The following is a 16,218-nucleotide window of genomic DNA, read 5'->3' on the forward strand; positions in this document are numbered from 1 at the left end:
TGGAACAAATTGCATTCAGTATAAAACATTTGATAGGTCTCTTTTTCTTCATATGGCTTTCATCAGGGACAAAGTTAGCGCTGTGATTTTGCTACCGTAAGTAAATTGTTTTTCAACCAAAGGGTGTAGAAATTAGGTAATTAGCAAAAAAAGCCATGACTTTGATACAAAGAAACATTACGTCTACTTATGGTACACTTCTGGGAAAATGGGAATTCTGTTCAGAGGAATATCTGAGAAAAGTTACTCAAGTTCTAAATGAGGAAAGAGAGCTACAGTTTTATAGGAAATGAGTATTTCAAGTGCTAAAGCAGTTTATATTGTTTATTTCTATTTCCAAGGCAAAATTCAGCTTCGTTATACTGAAATCAGAATAATTAGTGTCTAGGTAGGGGTTGGTGGCTCACGCTTGTAATCCCACCACTTTGGGGAGCTGATGCAGGAGTTCAAGACCAGCGTGGGCAACATAGGGAGACTTCATCCCTACCTGGGGAAGAAAAAAAATAGAAGGAAGAAGCAGTGTCTAAAGTATCTGCCCCTGGCAACGTTTGTTCAAAAGTATTCATTATGTTTCTTCCTTTTTTCTTACTTTTATGGCTGAAAATGTATTCACAGTTCACCGTAAATGATAAACAAAACTGACATTGGCACACATATTTGTATGTTTGTGAACTTGGATTTTTTTCTAGCTTACAGTCTACTTTTGGAGATTTGTGCAGTTTTTCTTTAGTTAAGAAATAAGTATAAATATAACTTATTTATGGATCATCAGGCTACATCCTGATCTGATAGTCCATTTGCATACTGTTAGGAAGGTATAGCTGAACCACCTTAAGCTAAGTTTCCTGAAATACAGATCTGTTGTGACAGGATTAACTTTACCAGCCAACCTCTTTCATAGCTTCTGTAGTCAAGAGAACATTTATTGTGTCCTTTCTCAAAAAGATGAGTAGAAATTCTTTTCCTTTTTCTTTTTTTCTTTTTTCCAGACAGGGTCTTGTTAAGTTGCTCAGGCTGGCTTCAAGCAATCCTCCTGCCTCAGCTGGGATTACAGGTGCAAGCCACCACACCCAGCTTTAAAAAAAAATTATCTTTGGTACTACTACGTGAACACACCCACAGAAATCAGTAACTCAGCTTTGCTAATACTGGACATTTACCAAAGGAAAAGTGGTAGATGACTGCCTAATTATTTTTGGTTATATATTTATAATTTGTAAATTAATTTCACATGTATTACTTCATGTGACTTTCACAATAAACCAGTAAAGCAGATAAAATAAATATTAGCTCCAATTTTACAGACTAAAAAACAGATCTATCGTTAATAGAGACGTTAGTGATTTTCCAAGAATTACATGTCAGTAAACAGCAGAGCAGGAGTTAGTTCTCTTCCACTGTGCTTATCTGGTAGCAAACTCAGTCTACAGTCTTAATAGCATATTGGGCCACTTCCCTGGATATATTACCAAATGTGTCCATCTTACTGGGGGAAAAAATGAGTATGCCTAAGGAAATTTAATAAACATGTTATTTCTTCAGGTAAGTCAAATTTCATAGTAGAAGGTGAGTTAGACAGTGTTACAGATACTTTTGTGATCAGGAGATGGCAAATCAGATGGTGCACAGAACGATAAAGTTTCTGTTAATTCTGTTAATAAACCATGCCTTTTTTCTGCTCTGCCTTCTTCCAGGCATGTTTTCTTACAAAATATGTTGATACTTTTCATTTGAGATTTTCTCTTTCTCAACCCATTATGGCACCAAATGCAGCACGGTAGAGGAAAGATCAGACAGCTAAATGCCATATAGGTGTTTAAAGCTCCTCTTTGGTGATGTACTGAGTTTGTCACTTTGTTGTAATTTAAGGTTTGAATTATGGATACTTAACCAGGAATGGGACACTAGTTTCCTACTTATACAGGGAAAAGATGTCTCATATCCTTCAAAAGACTAGTAAAGTAGATGATGTTCAATTCCTACTAAGCCCTTTATTGACTGTTGAGGGGACACATATATGAGGCATAAAAATTTGCTCTGAAGGAGCATAAACCTAGTACGTGTAATTAAAAATGGCTATAGTTTACAAAACACTTTTACATACATTCTCTCATTTAATATTCACAACGATGCAGTACCTGTGGCATATCCTTTTTATTTCATGGATGGGAAGACTAAGGCCCGGAAAGATTACATAACTTGCTCAGCCAGGCACAGTGGCTCACGCCTATAATCTCACCACTTTGGGAGAATGAGGTGGAAGGATCACTTGAGCCCAGCAGTTCAAGACCAACTTGAGCAACATAGTGAGATTCCATATCTACAAAAAGTAATTTAAAAAAATGATCCGGGCATGGTGGTGCATGCCTGTAGTCCCAGCTACTTGGGAGGCTGAGGTAGAAGGATCGCGTGAGCTCAGGAGGTCAAGGCTGCAGTGAGCCGTGATGGTGCGACTGCACTCCAGCCTGGGTGACTGAGTGAGACCCTATCTCTAAAATAAATTAAAAAGTATTCTAAAGGAAGAACAGATTGAACAACTTTTAATTTATTTGTCTCCTCCTAGTGGCAGGCTTTTAAATATGGAAGGTGAAGAAATAAAGAGCCAGGTGTGGTGGTACACACCTGTAGTCCTAACTACTCAGGAGGCTGAGGCAGGAGGATCACTGGAGCCCAGGAGTTCAAGGCTGCGGTGTGCTATGATTGTGCCACTGCACGCCAGCCTGGGTTACAGAGTGAGACTCTGTCCCTAAAAAACAAATAATAAATAAAGAAGTAACTTGCTCAAGATCACAGAGATAGTGACTGATAATTATTAGTGTAGTACTTTTATGTAAGTGGCAGTATTGTATAGTGGTTTAATAGTGAAGGTTCTGGGCCTGGTGCAGTGGCTCACCCCTGTAATCCCAGCACTTTGGGAGGCCAAGGCAGGTGGATCACCAGAGGTCAGGAGTTCATGACCAGCCTGGCCAACATGGTGAAATCCCATCTCTACTAAAAATACAAAAATTAGCTGGGCGTGATGGCTTGCAGCTGTAATCTCAGCTACTCAGGAGACTGAAACAGGAGAATCGCTTGAACTGGGAGGCAGAGGCTGCAGTGAGCTAAGATCGCGCCATTGCACTCCAACCTGGGTGACAAGAGCGAAATTCCATCTCAAAAAAAAAAAAAAAAAAGTGAAGGTTCTGAAGTAAGACAGATCTGGGTTTAAATCCTGGTTTTATTTCTTGCTAGTTGCATAACCCTGGACATCCTCTGTAAGCATCAGTTTCCTCATCTATGGAGATAAACCCAGTTTTGCAGAATTGTGAGGATTAGATAAAATATGTGTGAAACATCTGAGTTCTGGCAAAAAATGGGAGTTATTTTAATGTAAGACAATGTGATTGCCAGCTGAGTGGTTTTAAGGAATGAGATAGAAGATTTTAAAAGGAGAAAGATAATATTTATTTGGAAAAGTGGTTTTAAAAAGTTTCATAGTGGGCCAGGTGTGGTGGCTCACGTCTGTAATCCCAGCACTTTGGGAGGCCGAGGTGGGCGGATCATGAGGTCAGGAGATCGAGGCCATCCTGGCTAACACGGTGGAACTCCGTCTCTACTAAAAATACAAAAAAATTAGCCGGGCGTGGTGGCGGGTGCCTGTAGTCCCAGCTACTCGGAAGGCTGAGGCAGGAGAATGGCATGAACCCAGGAGGTGGAGCTTGCAGTGAGCCAAGATCGGGCCACTGCACTCAAAAAAAAAAAAAAAAGTTTCATAGCATTGGAGTTGGGCCTTGAGCATGAGATTTTGTGTACAAATCAGATCTTTGATCAACTAGGAAACTAACTTACCAGTTTAGGTCTTTGAAGATTCAGGAGTACAAGGGAGTGCTGTCACTGCTATGTTAAAAATTCTAAGATCTTATTAGATTGTACATGATGATTTGAGAGAGAATATGTATGCTTGCTTTCAAAGTGAGGTTGGAGGTTTGATCTTGCTGTAGTTGACTTTTCACAATGAAGAATTAGATTGCCTCCTGGAAGCTAATTCACCTCTCTCTTTTAGGCCTACCCACTTAAAATCTTTTTTAGAAGGGTACAAATCTTATAGATCGATTTAGATGAGGCCTAACTTTCTAAAAACGATTCCTAGTAGCGGCTGTGTCAGTTTTTATGAATTGCCCCTTTTGCCTGAGAGTTGTTTTGTTTTGTTTTCTGGAATCTTTTTATTTTGTTTTGTGTTATTTTTGGTTTTTTTTTGAGATGGAGTCTTGCTCTGTCTCCCAGGCTGTAGTGCAGTGATGCAATCTTGGCTCACTGCAATCTCCACTTCCCAGATTCAAGTGATTCTCCTGCCTCAGCCTCCCAGTAGCTGGGATTACAGGCGCCTGTCGCCACGCCTGACTTAATTTTTTGTATTTGTAGTAGAGACAGGGTTTTGCCATGTTGGCCAGGCTGGTCTGGAACTCCTGACCTCAAGTGATCCACATGCCTAGGCCTCCCAAAGTGCTGGTATTACAGGTGTGAGCCACCGTGCCTGGCCTCTGGGTTTCTTTTCTTTTCTTTTCTTTTCTTTTTTTTTTTTGTTTTATGACTCCTCTGACTCCAGTTTTTCTCCATTTAGCTTTCAGGAACATAAACTGTCTTGGTTTTCTGCCTGCCTCCACATCACTCCTCCTTAGTTTCTTTGCTCACTTCTTCTTTTTCCCACTGACCCCTGAATGTCAGCATGTCCTAGGGCTTGTCCCTGATCTTTTTCTCCATGTATTCTACTGGCGGTTTCATCCAGTCTCCTAAGTTCATACATCATGTTTATGTCAATGACTTCACATTTCTAATTCTAGTCCAGACCTTTTCCCTGAATCCTCCGCCAGAGCTGTATATCCAGCTGCTTACTTAGTATCTCCACTTGGGTAACTGCTAGATTCTTTCACACATATCCTAACCCTGACGTCTTGATCTTACCCCCTAAAACTTACTCTGCCCCCAGTCATCCTCATCTCAGGAGTTGGCAATTCCACCCTTTCAGTGGATCAGACTCAAAACTTTGGAGTCACCCTTGGCTCTTCTTTCTTGTACACCACAGTCCTGATCCAGTCAAGAAATCCTGGTGGCTTTTCTTTCAAAATATATCCAGGATCTGACCACCTCTCACCATCCTCACTACTCATACCTTAGCCCAGGCTACCACGTACCCCTAGCCTGGATCACTGCCAGAGCCTCCTAACTGGTCTCCCTGTTCCTTCTCTGGCCCGCGTAGTTTGTTCTTTATAAAGAAGCCACAGGCATTCTTTCTACACTAAGGCACTCTGCTCAGAATCCTTCAATGGCTTCCCATTTCTCTAAGAGTAAAAACCAGTATCCTTACAGTGGCCTACAAGGTCCTCCACAATCTGGCCCTCACTGCCTCTCCAAGCTTCCATCCCTGTCCCCTTGCCCACTCTGCTTCTGCCATTCACCTTTTCATGGGGCTCACCCTGACTACCTGCTTGAAGCTTCCTCTGTCCCTTTTCCCCTGAGTATTCCCAAACCCCTCCTATTACTCCTTTTCTTTTTGTGTAGCACTTAATACTTTCTAACATATTATCTATTTTACTTCTTTATTGTGGTCATTGCTTACTATCTGTATATTTACATGTCTGCTAGAATGTAAACCCCACAAGGGTAAGGATCTGTTTCATTCAATGGTAGATCCCAAGCATCTAGCGCAGTGCCTAGCATACACTGGGTGCTCAAATATTTGTTGAATGACTACATATATTCTGGATCAGTCTAAAGTGACACTGTATAAGTAATGTTCACTTTTTCACCATTTGGATCTTTAAACTTCTCCACTTTGATCCTATACTGATTTTTCACATTCTGTACTTGCAAGACATGGTGTTATTCATATTTATTCAATACCTGTTCAACAAATAAGCTCAAACTAAGCAAACCTCAGAATAATTGAGTAACCAGTAATGCTGTCCGTTGATGGAGGAGAGTTGGTGTGTTTTGCTCTGATTCACTTATGCCTTTACTGAAATTTTAAGATAAATAGAAGAAATTTCTGGTCCCTCAAGCAACTGTGTCTTCAGTAGCCACTGAAAAATCTCAAAGAGTCTGGAGTGGTGTGTGTAAGAATAGGTTACAGGATGCAGAACCATAGCCAGGCCTCAGGTCTACATAGCTTTGGTTGAGCATTGCACATAGGGCTTCATGAGGTAACTGATAAATGCCAAACATGACAGTGATAAATGCCAAATATGACAATGATAAATGCTAAAGAATGACAGTGGCAAAGATAATGAAGTTACCAAAAATGATGGTAACTGTTCTCATTGGCATGAAATGCTCCATCCCCAATATGAAGCTGATGATTTAGTTTCGGTTACTCTCTTCTCTCTCCCCTGCTACTCAACTTGAAAATCAGCTACTTAGTACCTGTGTTCTTCGACTCTAGACCGTATCATTGGGTCAAATTTCAGTTTTTAAATTTGAGGTCCACATGGTTCTCTGTCAAGAAGATGACTGACTCATATATTGAAATCTGTAAAATATGTATTCATTAGCCTGTTTTTTAAAAACTCCCTTATAAGTGGGTTGACTTTGTGGCAGATAGTAATTGACTGTTCTCAAAAGAAATTTTGACCTGGTAGGAAGATCCCATTTACCTGATGCTATGATTAAAGACAGACAGATCATTTGCTTGCTAGCAGGGCAATTAGGTGGACTTGAAGTCCGCTAATAATTGGAAATGAATTTTTTTTGTTTTTTGAGACTGAGTCGCATTCTGTCACCTAGGCTGGAGGGCAGTGGCGTGATCTTGGCTCACTGCAACCTCCGCCTCCTGGGTTCAAGCAATTCTCCCACCTTAGCCTCCCAAGTAGCTGGGATTACAGGCACCTGCCACCACGCCTAGCTAATTTTTGAATTTTTTGGTAGAGATGGGGTTTCACCATGTTGGCCAGGTTGGTCTCAAACTCCTGACCTCAGGTGATCTGCCTGCCTTGGCCTCCCAAAGTGCTGAATTACAGGCATTAGCCACTGTCCTGGCCACGAATTGTATTTTTAAACCAGAAATGAAAATTTGAGGCTAATAAGTCAGTACAAGGAGCATGTGAACCTCAAAAGGTATTTTTTAGCTTTCAGTAGTGCCAGATGCTGCCAAGGGTCAGTCAACACTGGAATGTAGCTATTGGACCTTGCTAGGCAGAGCACCTCCATTTACATTGTGGTCAGAGCAGCAGTACTGCTCCAAGCCAGAGCTAAGGGCACTGAGCCATGCAAATAGGACCAGCATACAAGCCTTCATCTCTCTGTGGCTTCCTCAGAGGCAGATTCATGTAACGTTTGCCAAGAATTGATTATGTGTCAAGCACTTCCCCAAAATCTCACAGAACCACCACAAGGATGAGTGTAATAGCAAACACATACTTAGAGCCAAGGAAACAATTCTGCAAAGCTGTGCTTGTTCAGAGTCATTCGCTTTATGCTTAAAGCTGGGATTTGAATACAGGTTTCAGACAAATATGTCTGAAATATACTCTTTTTATGAAGGAGTCTGCATTCCTTCATGACTAATCCAGAGATGGGAGTGCTGCTATTTTCAGCCACACTGGGCCTACACCAAAGATTGCTTTGCATGTTTCCCTTCTATTCTCTCAAAACTAAGAACAGAGCCCATGTTGAGTTGTTCCAGCACTCAGAGCATGCTTCACAGCAAGGGAGAAAACTCTGGAGGAAACCAGCTTTTGTTTTGATATAATTAATGGGAATGAGAAAATATCTATACCCTTATTTTCAGCCCCAACTTCTCTTTTGATCTCTAGTACGTTGTGAATATGAGAAAACTGAGGCCATGCAAAGTTACTTTTTACAACCTGTGACAAACAGAACATGGACCATACATAGCTTCGTGTTCAATTTTGCTTTCTACAGTAAACATTAAGTGTAGCAGAAGAACAAAAATGGACATATACAAATTTATAGCAAGATCTATCCTTTCTTTGATTAACATAAATACTATTTTAGGAAAATGGAAAAAGGTAAACTGCTTGAAATTTAGTCACATATAAACGCTCTGAGGCCACTGGTGGATCATTAGTCTCCTGAGAGAGCTCTAAAGAATTAGTGTGTTGGAAAACTGTTCCCTCTTGCTAGTGTGTAAATTTCACCAGTGGGGTTTTTTTTTTTTTTTAAGACAGGGCCTCACTCTTTTGTCCAGGCTGGAATGCAGGGGTGCAATCATTCCTCACTGTAGCCTCGACCTCCTGGGCTCAAGCAATACTCCCACCTCAGCCTCCCAAGTAGCTAAGAGCAGAGGTGCACACTACCACACATGGCTAATTTTTAAATTTTGGGGGGAGATGGGGTTCTCACCACATTGCCCAGTCTGGTCTCAAACTTCTGGGCTCAAACAATCCTCCTGCCTTGGCTCCCCACCAAAGCACTGGGATGACAGGTGCAAGCCACTGCACCTGGCCTTCACTAGGTTTTTCATTTTGTTTTGCATGTATCTCAGGTTTTATTTGATAAAATGCAGTATACTTTGAATCATCTCAAATTTCATTTCTAATATGGACATTGGCATGTCTCAAATCTTTGGATTCATAATCAAATTAAAGTTTGTTCAAGTTTGAGGAACCTAAATTTAACCAATTAGATAAGGGTCCTTTCATGTTTTTATGTCAACTAGAAAATAAATTGTTACGATATGGGATGAATAGAAATAGAAATCTTAATTTGAAGAATCTTCCCCTTGTGAGGCTATCCTAAGTGGCTTTTGCCTGACATTGACAAGGTGGTTTTGGGTTGTGGAGAGAGTTGTCTGATCCATTGAGAGTACATTTCTTACCTTCAATGTCTAGGGCATCCTTTGGGAGAAGCCCTTGCAGTCACTAACTCTAAGGATCATAGAGCATAAGCGTAAACAGGCCTTCTTATGTATTCATGCTGTCAGGAAGGGTCTTCAGCACCCAGAGTTCTAGCGGCTGTACACTGCTGATGTGTTAGCCCTCGGCTGCTCATGTTACATCTGTTTCCCCCTGTGCTTCCCCCCTTTCTATCCCTATCGTTAGCTCTCTGGCTCTTTTGCCCCTCTCCCCTTGGGCAGCTTACTTGTAATTACAAAGTTTATGTTCCCTCATAACAGATTGTAAAAGTGCTCATTTAAAGGGCAACATGCACCCATTTGGAGGTGTATAATTGCAAACATGGAATCCCTCTGTCTCTGTTATGTAATCCCCGTATCTCTGTATCCATGTTAAATTGAATTGATGCTTTTTTGAAGTAAAATGGTAAGAACAATGGCAACATCTAGGCTTCAGAGCATAGTTTAAGATTTTTGCCCAATCCGCCAACCCATGCAATGGTGTGGTTTGTCTAAAAGAAAACCACAGGTTTCTTGTAGACAAATATAACATTTATTTCCCGCATTTCTTTTTGATTTAACATTTTTTAACCTTTTAGTTAATGTTTTTATTAACATTTTAGTCTACAAGATGCTTCCACATTATCTGTCACTGGAGTGTCGGACCACCATGTGAAATGGGCAATATCAGGGCTTCTGTCTAGCAAGAAAAGAACCAGAGTTGGGGTGGCGGAACAACTGCTCAGGGTTGCAAGGATGGTACATGGTGCAACCAGGGCTTGAGCTTGGGTCTTCTTACAAGTGTGGCTTTTAAATAACATACTTAAGTGCCTGCCAAAAAAGTATAACAGTAACTTAGGACCTGAAAGGCATTGTACAGGTCACGTATTTGCACTCCTCCCTCTGCCCTACAAAAAAAGAAAGGTAAAGGAACTAAGACACGGAACGGTTAAGTTGCTGGCCAAAAGCCAGTTATAAAAGTAGCAGAACTGGGTGTAACCCCCAAGAACATCCATGGAAAATAAATGGAAGCTTATTACAGCCCAGCCTGTAAATATGTACGTAGAAACAGAATGTGTATGTAGAAACAAAATTATTACAGGAGTGAAATTAGTTTCTGTCCTAACCCTGGTCAACTCATAGGGTTCATTTCCGAATCAGGAGGTTGCTTTGCCATTTTGACATGATGCATTTTCTCAGAGTTGCCAACAGCAGTTGCACTGTCTTTGTTGTCTTTCTTTCATGAATCTATTTGGAGCTCAGGGACAAGGTTGTTGTGCAGCAGATTGTCCCTGACAATGCAAGGCTCACAATTGTATCCTTGTAAACCAAAGGTCACTGTACACTCGGCCAGGAATGGACTGCTGAAGGTGACCTCTCCTTCATGTTGGTTGGTTTACCTCTGTTGGTTGGTTGTGTTTATCTCTGTTCACTATAAGGTTCTGACAGAAGCAAAGTCTTGTGCCCCATTACATGTCCCCAGCTTGGTGGATGATGGTTGTAGAGTGCTGGAAATGTTTTTATTGATTTAAAATGGAGTTATGTAACTGAAGAGTTGCCCTATCTCTGTCTTCGTAGCACTGCAACCAATTAAAATAGAAAGGCTTAGAATGTTAATTCTGTTTTTGGCCTAGAGGCTTAAATACTAGGGTTTAAAAGTTTCATTTACTTTCTCTCTCCCTCTTTTCCTCCCTCCCTTCTTTCTTCCCTCCCTCCCTTCTTCCCTTTTTCCTTTTTCTTAGCTATACAGAATGCTTTGCTACTTTGCAAAACAAAGAGTAATTACATTGCTTTTTCATCAAGATTTTCAAATTTAAGTAATTTTGTTTTTCTATTTTTCATTCAAAAATAGGCTTACAACATTTCCTTGACACCAGGATATATATATATATTTAGAGACTGGGTCTTGCTATGTTGTTCAGGCTGGCCTTGAACTCCTGGTGTCAAGTGATCCTCCTGTCTCAACCTCCGCAAGTGCTGGGATCACAGGCATGAGCCACTGTACTCAGCCTTTGTTAATCTAAATATGATAATTTACCCACTGAGATTCATGTGTGCTGATTAAATTTACTCTTAATCCCTATATGTATTTCTTGTATTTTTGTTGTTGTTGTTATGTGGCCTGAAAATGTTTCCTTTATTTATTCATTCCCTTCGGTATTTACGCACATATACGTTTTTTGATTCAACTCTCATGGTAACCTTTTATCAGGAAAGCAGCGCTAATTGTGGTTCTCCTACTAATAGATATGAACACTGAGGCTCAGAGAGGTTTAAAAGGTTTGCCTAAGGTTGCACAGTTAAGTAACAGGGTTGCCATTAGAATAAATTATATTTAAATTAATTTATTGTTGTTTGATTTGCTCTAATTATAAATCAGTTAAACAGATTCAAGCATTCATTTGAGTGTCTGTTGTGTGCCACAGACATTCTAGATGTGGGGATACAATGCTAAGAACAGATACTTTCTCACACATAGCTCAATAAACAAGTAAGTTCATAAAGAAACAAAGTAATTTTCAAATAGTGATATTTTCTTCAAAGAAAACAAAATGAGATGGAAGGTGATGGTAAGAAATGGTAAGAGACAACTTTAGCCAGTCAGGGACAACCTCATTGAAAAGCTGATAGTAAGTACATCCTTTGGGTGAAGGGTAGTATTAGGTACTTTGAAGATACAAAAATAAGACAGCTTTCTGTTGCCCTTGGGAGGCCTGTAACAGAATTTCTCAAGTCTCTAAGGCAATCAAGAGTTAGATTTTTTAATCCAACTTATGTTTATTTGATGTATTATTAAAAATCTGCATGTCAAAAATGAAAATATCTTGCATACTTTGCTGTAGGACCCAATCATTGTTTCTTCTTCATATACTGTATTAGTCTGTTTTCACACTGCTAATAAAGACTTACCCAAGACTGGGTAATTTATAAAGAAAAAGAGGTTTAATGGACTCACAGTTCCACATGGCTGGGGAGGATTCACAGTCATGGTGGAAGATGGAGAAGGAGCAAAGGCATGTCTTACATGGTGGCAGGCAAGGGAGTATGTGCAGGGGAACTGCCCTTTATAAAACCATCAGATATCATGAGACTTATTCACGATCATGAGAATAGCACAAGAAAAACCCACCCCCAAGATTTAATTACCTCCCACCAGCTTGCTCCCACGACATGTGGGGATTATGGGAGCTATAATTCAAGATGAAATTTGGGTAGGAAACACAGCCAAACCATATCATACTGCCCCTGGCTCCTCCCACATCTCATGTCCTCATATTTCAAAACCAATTATGCCTTCCCAATAGTCCCTCAAAGTCTTAACTCATTTCAGCATTAACTCAAAAGTCCACAGTCCAAAGTCTTATCTGAGACAAGGCAAGTCCCTTCTGCCTATGAATCTGTGAAATCAAAAGCAAGTTAGTTACTTCCTAGATACAATAAGGATACAAGCATTGGGTAAATACACCCATTCCAAGTGGGAGAAATTGGCCAAAACAAAGGGGCTACAGGCCCCATGCAAGTCCGAAATCCAGTAGGGCAGTTATTAAACTTTAAAGTTCCAAAATGATCTTCTTTGATTCCATGTCTCACATTCAGGGCACATTGATGCAAGAGGTGTGCTCCCATGGCCTTGGGAAGCTCTGCCCCTGTGGCTTTGCAGGGTACAGCCCCCCTTCCAGCTGCTTTCATGGGCTGACATTGAGGGTCTGCAGCTTTTCCAGATGCACAATGTAGGCTGTTGGTGGATCTACTATTCTGGGGTCTGGAGGACAGTATCCCTCTTCTCATAGCTCCACTAGGCAGTGCCCCACTGGGGACTCTGTAGGGGCTCCGATCCCACATTTCCCTTCCACACTGCCCTAGCAGAGGTTCTTCATGAGGGCCCTACCCCTGCAGCAAACTTCTGTCTGTATATCCAGGCATTTCCATACATCCTCTGAAATCTAGGTGGAGGTTCCCAAACCTCAATTCTTGACTTCTGTGCACCCACAGACTCAACACCATGTGGAAGCTGCCAAGGCTTGGGGCTTGCACCCTCTGAAGCCATGGCCTGAGCTGTATCTTAGCCCCTTTTAGCCATGGCTGGAGCAGCTAGGATACAGTACACTAAGTCCCTAAGCTGCACACAGCATGGGGGGCCTCTGGGCCTGGCCTATGAAACCATTTTTTCCTCCTAGATCTTCAGGCCTGTAATGGGAGGGGCTACCTTGAAGGTCTGTGGCATGCCCTGGGGACATTTTCACCATTGTCTTGGCAATTAACATTGGGCTTCTTCTCACTTATGGAAATTCCGCAAATTTCTGCAGCTGGCTTGAATTCCTCCCCAGAAAATGGGTTTTTCTTTTTCTTCTTCTCATTTTATTATACTTTAAGTTCTGGAATACATGTGCAGAATGTGCAGGTTTATTACATAGGTATACATGTGCCAGCCATGGTGGTTTGCTGTACCCATCAACCTGTCAGCTACATTAGGTATTTCTCCTTATGCTATCCCTCCTGTAGCCCCCCATCCCCCTGACCAGCCCTGGTGTGTGATGTTCCCCTCCCTGTGTCCTTGTGTTTTGATTTTTCAGCTCCCACTTACGAGTGAGAGCATGCGGTGTTTGGTTTTCTGTTCCTGTCTTAGTTTCCTGAGAATGATGGTTTCCAGCTTCATCCATGTCCCTGCAAAGAACAGGAACTCATCCTTTTTATGGCTGCATAGTATTCCATGGTATAGATGTGCCACTTTTTCTATATTCAGTCTGTCATTGATGGGCATTTGGGTTGGTTCCAAGTCTTTGCTATTGTGAATAGTGCTGCAATAAACATACATGTGCATGTCTTTATAGTAGAATGATTTATAATCCTTTGGATATATATCCAGTAATAGGATTGCTGGGTCAAATGGTATTTCTGGTTCTAGTTCCTTAAGGAATTGCCACACTGTCTTCCACAATAGTTGAACTAATTTACACTCCCACGAACAGTGTAAAAGCGTTCCTATTTCTCCACATCCTCTCCAGCATCTGTTGTTTGCTGATATTTTAATGATTGCCGTTCTAACTGGCATGAGATGGTATCTCATTGTGGTTTTGATTTGCATTTCTGTAATGACCAGTGATGATCTTTTTTTATATATGTTTGTTGGCTGCATAAATGTCTTCTTTTGAAAAGTGTCTGTTCATATCCTTCACCTACTTTTTGATGGGGTTGTTTTTTTCTTGTAAATTTGTTTAAGTTCCTTGTAGATTGTGGATATTAGCCTTTTGTCAGATGGATAGATTGCAAAAATGTTCTCCCATTCTGTAGGTTGCCTGTTCACTCTGATGGTAGTTCCTTTTGCTGTGCAGAAGCTCTTTAGTTTAATTATATCCCATTTGTCAATTTTGGCTTTTGTTGCCATTGCTTTTGGTGTTTTAGTCATGAAGTCTTTGCCCATGCCTATGTCCTGAATGGTATTACCTAGGTTTTCTTCTAGGGTGTTTATGGTTCCATTGCATCAACAGGCTGCAAATTTTCCAAACTTTTATGCTCTGCTTCCTCTTGAACACTTTGCTGCTTAGAAATTTCTTCCAACAGATACCCCAAATCATCCTCTCAAGTTCAAAGTTCCACAGATCTCTAGGGCAGCAACAAAATGCCACCAGTCTCTTTGTATAGCAAGTGTGACCTTTACTCCAGTTCCCGACAAATTCCTCATCTCCATCTGAGACCACCTCAGAAGCCATTCAACAGGTCTCTAGGAAGTTCCAAACTTTCCCACATCTTCCTTTCTTCTGAGCCCTCCAAGTCTCTGGGAAGTTCCAAACTTTCCCACATTTTTCTGTCTTCTTCTGAGCCTTCCAAACTGTTCCAGCCTCTGCCTGTTACCCAGTTCCAAAGTTGCTTCCACATGTTTGGGTTTCTTTACAGCAGCACCTCTCTACCCAGTACCAATTTACTGTATTAGTCTGTTCTCATGCTGCTAATAAAGACATACCCGAGACTGGGTAATTTATAAAGAAAAAGAGGTTTAATGGACTCACAGTTCCATACGGCTGGGGAGGCTGCACAATCATGGCAGAAGGCAGAGGAGGAGCACAACCAAGTCTTACGTGGCAGGAGGCAAGAGTGTGCATGCAGAGGAACTGCCCTTTATGAAACTATCATGAGAACAGCACAGGAAAAACCCACCCCCATGATTTAATTACCTCCCACCAGGTTCCTCCTAGGACACATGGGGATTATGGGAGTTACAATTCAAGATGAGATCTGGATGGGAACACAGCCAAGCCATATTATGTACTTTATTAACTTACCTCTTCTAATAATATACTAGTGTTACTTGGTTCTCATGTGGTTATTCTTCTTATTACCTTTTTTGGAGATGAAGTCTCACTATGTTGCCCAAGCTAGTCTCAAACTCCTGGGCATGAGCCATCCTCCCATGGTTGCCTCCCAAAGTGCTGGGATTACAGATGTGAGCCATCATACCCAGCCTCATATGGTTATTACAGTGAATGATTAAGATACCTTCTCTCCTTTACTTTGTCCCTACGTTTTCTCAGATTTTTTTCAGTGATGTCTATGCTTTTCTTGTTTTCTAGCTTTTCTAATGTTGCATTTATTTTCCTTCAGATCTCAACATCTGCTGCAATTTGACTATTCAGGTTAGTGACAATTTGCCCATTTGTCAGTTTTGTGCCTTAGGCAGTATTCACCAGCATTCTCCTACTTGAGATGAATAAGGATCTTTATTTCTCTGACTACTTGTTTACTCATTCATGCAAAGTTTAATATTTACAGAACACTTTCATCAAAACAAGCTAGTTTTTTCTTTTCAAAATATACTATCCTAGCATAGGAACTTGAGAGAAGAGGTGATAATACAGAAGAAATCTAGAGAACTGATCGTGTAGAAATAATTAAACTAAAACAACGCTGCTGCTTATAGTAAGGTAGACCAAGTTTGTCCTGTGTTCCAAATTACACTTAGCCAAAAATAAATATTTATAGATAATTGAATAGTAGTTTTAAGAAATGATTCATGGATTTCTCAGGGGTGGAAATTATCCCTGTAATGTAGGCCCCAAACTTCTAAAATATTTTAAATTTGTGAGGGAGAAATAAACCCACAAACATGTGAAAATATCTAATTTTAGCTTAAGTTGAAAAACAGCAGTAGTGTATTTTTTGTTAGGCCCTTATATTGGGTAATATAGTCTATGTAAGTATGGGAAAGGCTGGTGAAAACTGTGGATTTATCTACAAAATACATTAGTACATTGGGGAGTTTTGTGTGGGAAGTGTCCTAACACCTCAGGAAATGCTAAGGAAGAAATGGGTAAGGCAGACTGAACATTCCACAAGGGTAGGAGAGCGTCTTCTCTTCATTGCTCTAGCCCCAGCACCTAGCATGTGCCTGGCAC

The 16,218-nt window shown here is 40.8% G+C and overlaps 1 protein-coding gene across 1 annotated transcript in view; it reads left to right on the plus strand.

The window, feature by feature from the left end:
• SLC16A10 (solute carrier family 16 member 10) overlaps positions 1-16,218 on the plus strand; it is a 141,294-nt gene that overhangs the window by 93,880 nt on the left and 31,196 nt on the right. The gene's annotated exons all lie outside the window — the stretch shown is intronic.

This window comes from Rhinopithecus roxellana, chromosome 4 (genome assembly GCF_007565055.1).
Source record: "Rhinopithecus roxellana isolate Shanxi Qingling chromosome 4, ASM756505v1, whole genome shotgun sequence".
In the NCBI taxonomy this organism is placed as follows: domain Eukaryota; kingdom Metazoa; phylum Chordata; class Mammalia; order Primates; family Cercopithecidae; genus Rhinopithecus; species Rhinopithecus roxellana.